Source organism: Salvelinus sp. IW2-2015, unplaced genomic scaffold, assembly GCF_002910315.2.
Source record: "Salvelinus sp. IW2-2015 unplaced genomic scaffold, ASM291031v2 Un_scaffold1835, whole genome shotgun sequence".
Lineage (NCBI taxonomy): Eukaryota > Metazoa > Chordata > Actinopteri > Salmoniformes > Salmonidae > Salvelinus > Salvelinus sp. IW2-2015.
In genome coordinates this window covers 96617-102270 of record NW_019943205.1, presented here as the reverse complement: position 1 = coordinate 102270, position 5654 = coordinate 96617, and positions in this window count along the sequence as shown.

The window sequence follows — 5654 nt, the reverse complement described above, 5'->3', positions numbered from 1 at the left end:
GTTAATTTGTGTAAATGTTTATACATATTTGGCAAACATGTATTAACCCTTCTTAGCCCCCACACATTCCACTGAAAAGGGCAGCGGCGCGAAAGTGGTCAGAAAAATATTTTTTTTGAAATATTAGACTATTCACAATTAACAAGTCCAATACAGCAAATGGAAAGATCAAACCTCTTGTTGGAATCCAGCCACATGTCCGACTTCTTAAAATGTTTTACACGCGAAAAAACCCACGTATATTTTATGTTAAGCTCACCACCAAAATACAAAAAAGCACAAGACATTTTCTTTCACAGCACAGGTAGGCTTCCACAAACCCCAAATAGAGATGAATTAGTCACTAACCAAGAAAGCAGAAGCTTCATCAGATGAACCAGTCTTATAACATGGTTATACAATAAAATCTATGTTTTGTTTTGAGAAGTGGGGGCATGATTTTCAGGTATAAATCATAGTTTTTACATTGCCAGCTACAATCACAAAGTATGCACCGAAAAGCAGCTAGAATAACTACCGAGAGCAACGGTGAAATACCTAAATACTCCATCATAAAACATTTATTGACAAAAACATGGCTGTACAGCAAATGAAAGACGAACATCTGTGAATGCCAGCCAATATTTTCAGAATTTGTTTTAAAGTGTTTTTACACGACAAAACACAATATAGCATTATATATAGCTTACACCAATAGCCCAAAAACCACAACCCATTATCAGCAGCAAAACAGTTGAGCCTGATCGCCACAAAAAAACAGCAAAAATATGTAATTTTTTCACTAACCTTGACAACACCTCATCAGATGACAGTCCTATAACATCAGGTTGATACAGCTACACATGTGTTTGTTCGAAAAAGGTGTGCATATTTAGAAGCTTGAAAATCCGTGGTTATTAGTCATTGTGAAACGTAGCAACTTTTGGGTGCCCCAGAATTCTCGGATATATTTCTGACAAGTCACGGTCACCTAATCTGACCAAATAACTCATCATAAACTTTACTAAAAAATACATGTTGTACAGCAAATTAAAGATACACTAGTTCCTAATGCAATCGCCGTGTTAGAATTCTAAAAATAACCAAGATGTTCAAATGTTCACAGGTGACCAGCAGGGTCAGATTATAATAATTACAGTAGTTTTAGAGGGTGCAACAGGTCAGCACCTCAGGAGTAAATGTCAGTTGGCATTTTCATAGCCGATCATTCAGATCGAGAGTGTCTCTATCCATTGTGTCTTTTTTTCTTGTTTCTATTTTTATTTTGTGTTCATTACAAAGCACACTATAGCCAATGAAAGGATTGCCGCCAAACAGGTTGGCTTCCGTGCCTCAATGCCGCTGTCACGGAGCCTTTTTGTGTTCACAATGACAAAGGGCTTTCATAGGCTAATGACGCATTTGAAGCAGGGAAAATAGATATCATACACGCCTGCTATTGACGTTGCAGGTACAGGTTATACAATCAAATGTTATTGCAACCATGCACTTAACAGACATTAAGCTTTTGAAACTATGGTAAAAAAAATATCACAAAACGTGTTACTTACAACAAAGTTGATTGCGCTGAAACAATAATATATTATACTAAAATCTGGGTAAATAATATTTCCATTGTAGCTAGGTGTTGTTACCATGTTACGTGTAATTTAGTATTACCATGTAGTTACGACTTTGACCCATACTGTAATGTAAAGTGTTACGTCTTTTGGTCTTTACCAATAGGCTAATGTTTAAATGTGGAAGTGTGGCGAACTGTTTACATAGGGCTCTGAAGTGTACAATGAGCATAAGTAACACATTACAATAACTATCTTCAGGCTAGATCCCTGTGATTTCAATGACTTTCTGACTGCACCCTTCTGATTTGAACAAAACCTTCCAACCATGGTAGAAGTGGTGAGAAAGTGACTTTTTGGACCTGAATGCCAAAACATATAAGAGCGACGGAACACACCGATTCCTCATGTGTTTCTCTGTTGCTCATTAAGAAAAACAAGAGATCAGTCTTTGTGTTGTTTGATGTGGCAGTTAGTGATGTTTGTCCCCCATGAGACACCGTAGGATCAAAGCCAGTATCACTTCCAACAAATAATCAGAATGAATAACTAATAGTAATAGTAACTCATTTGGATATTTTTGGTTTTAGTCGCACAATTTTACATCTAGCTAAGGTGTTTGGTGCTGTATTTCTCAAGCAAAAAAATGCTCAAAGTGTTGTCTTGTGTAAAAAATGTCTGATCAGCTGTGCTGCTGGGCATTCTGTGTCACTGCCGGTGTGTTCTGCCCATACCATAATTTAACAACCACCATGGGGCACTCTGTTCACAACGTTGACATTAGCAAACCGCACGCCTACACAACACCATACACACTGTCTGCCATCTGCCCAGTACAGTTGAAACCGGGATTCATTAGGTGAAGAATACACTTCTCAGTGTGCCAGTGGCCATCGAAGGTGAGCATTTGCCCACTGAAGTCGGTTACGATTCCGAACTGCAGTCAGGTTTAGTCCCTGGTGAAGATGATGAGCACACAGAAGAGCTTCCCTGAGACGGTTTCTGACAGTTTGTGTAGAAATTCTTTGGTTGTGCAAACCCACAGTTTCATCAGCTGTATATTCGACGATCCCGCTGGTGAAGAAGCCAAATGTGGAGGTCCTGGGCTGGCATGGTTACACGTGGTTGTGAGGCTGGTTGGATGTACTGCCAAATTCTAGAGAGAAATTCTAATTCTATTCTCTGTCAACAGCTCTGTGGGACATTGCTGCAGTCAGCATGCCAATTGCACTCTCCCTCAAAACTTGAGACATCTGTGGCATTGTGTTCTGTGACAAAACTGCACATTTAGAGTGGCCTTTAATTGTCCACAACACAAGGTGCACATGTGTAATGATCATGCTGTTTAATCAGCTTCTTGCCCCACCTATCAGGTGGATGTATTATCTGGGCAAACAAATAAATGCTCATTAACAGGGATGTAAAAATTGTGCGCACAACATTTGAAAACATTACGCTTTTTGAGGGTATGGAAAAATACTGGGATTTTCTATTTCAGCTCATGAAACATGGGACAAAAACTTTCGAAGTTGTGTTTATTTTTGTTCAGTATATTCCCACAATATGAAGTTTGAATAATACTGTGAAATTGTGGATAACGCCCTTTTAGTGTGAGAAGTAATTTAGTCATTTACCAGACGCTCTTATCCTGAGCGACTTACAGGAGCAATTAGGGTTAAAGGAACAGCGACAGACTTCTCACTTAGTCTGCTCGAGTTTCAAACCAGTGAACTTTCAGTTACTTGCCTGACGTTGTAAACTGCAAGGCTACCAGCCGTCTCTAAAAGACCGCCTGTTTAGGTGGGAGGGAGTTTTAGCTAACAGACCAATAAGAAAGAGAGTTCCAAACCTCTCAGTCAATAACAGCTAGTTTTCAGTTTTACCCTCCACACTCCCAGACAGACTTAGCAAAATTCTTCCTTGAGAAATGTSTCTTTGCTTAGTAGCTATTTTWMTWTTTWMTTTTTTATTTAAACAAATCAAAGTTCTTAATTGTTACACAGAATTTATTCGATGTTGAGATAAAAATGGCTGCAACTATTTTTCAAGAAATTATAAAATAGTTTGACAACCTTGTTTAAATGGCTGCAATCCCGGTAACGGGATGATATGACAACAGCCAGTGAAAGTGCAGGGCGCCAAATTCAAAACAACAGAAATCTCCTAATTAAAATTCCTCAGACATACATTTTTCTTATACCATTTTAAAGGTACTTGTTGTTAATACCACCATAGTGTCCGATTACAAATATGCTTTTCAGCGAAAGCACTACAAACGATTATGTTAGGTCACACCAAACACCAATAAGCACAGCCAWTTTTCCAGKGAAAGATAGCAGTCACAAAAAGCAGAAATATAGCTAAAATTGATCACTAACCTTTGAGGATCTTCATCAGATGACACTTATAGGACTTCATGTTACACAATACATGCATGTTTTGTTTGATAAAGTTCATATTTATGTAAAAAAAATCTGAGTTTACATTGGCGCGTTACATTCACTAGTTCCAAAAACATCAAGTAATTTTGCATAGCCACATCGTTTCAACAGAAATACTAATCATAAATGTAGATGATAATAGAAGTTATACACATGGAATTATAGATATAATCTCCTTAATGCAACCGCTGTGTCAGATTTCAAAAAAACTTTACGGAAAAAGCAAACAATGCAATAATCTGAGACAGAGCTCAGAACAAGAGTCAAATTAGCCGCCATGTTGGAGTCAACAGAAACCAGAAATTACATGATAAATATTCCCTTACCTTTGATGATCTTCATCACAATGCACTCCCAGGAATCCCAGGTCCACAATAAATGCTTGATTTGTTCAATAATGTCCGTTGTTTATGTCCAATTAGCTACTTTGGTTAGCGCGTTTGGTAAACAATTCCAACTTCACAAAGCGCGTTCACTAAAACGTGACGAAATGTCCAAAGGTTCCGTAACAGTCAGTAGAAACATGTCAAACGATGTATTGAATCAATCTTTAGAATGTTGTTAACATACATCTTGAACCGGATAATTACATTGACTTCAGTTGAGCGATGGAACGGAGCTGCCTCTCACGTGAACGCGCGTGGTCAAAGCGTGGTCACCTCATGGCAGTGGTTACTCATTCCTGTCTCCTTCGGCCCCCCTTCACAGTAGAGTCATCAGACAAAGTTCTATTGACTGGTGACATCTAGTGGAAGCCGTAGGAAGTGAAAACTCATCCATATCTTGCTGTAATTTCAATGGGAGCTTGGTTGAAAATCTACCAGCCTCAGAAAAAATCCAAACAGGAATTGGAACTTCTCAGGTTTTTGCCTTCCATATGAGTTCTGTTATACTCACAGACATAATTCAAACAGTTTTAGAAACTTCAGAGTGTTTTCTATCCAATACTAATAATAATATGCATATATTAGCAACTATGACTGAGGAGCAGGCCATTTACTCTGGAGACCTCTCTGCACCTTTCATCCAAGCTACTCAATACTGGCCCTGCAGCCATAAGAAGTTAAACACTTTCAAATGAAATTAAACTCAACCAAACCCAATCTTTTCAGTAATGAAGACATATATGTCTCATGGTAGGGTGGGGTGTGTAAAATGGGTGAACTTTGAATCAGTCACAATCTGACCATTTCTACCATGGGCAAACTTATTGAAGGTTACGTTCAAATCAAAAGGGGTTCAGTCAGAAAGAGATTTAATTCATATAGAACGACCATAAACAATAATACGCTTTTAAAAATAGTTATTTGTGTAAATGTTTAAATATTTGCAAACATGTATTAACCTCTCTAGCCCCCACACATTCCACTGAAAAGGCAGCGCGCGAAATTCAAAAAATATTTTTTTGAAATATTTAACTTTCACACATTAACAAGTCCAATACAGCAAATGAAAGATAAACATCTTGTGAATCCAGCCAACATGTCCGATTCTTTAAATGTTTTACAGCGAAAACACCACGTATATTTATGTTAGCTCACCACCAAATACAAAAAAGCACAGACATTTCTTTCACAGCACAGGTAGCTTGCACAAAACCCCCAAATAGAGATAGAATTAGTCACTAACCAAGAAACAACTTCATCAGATGACA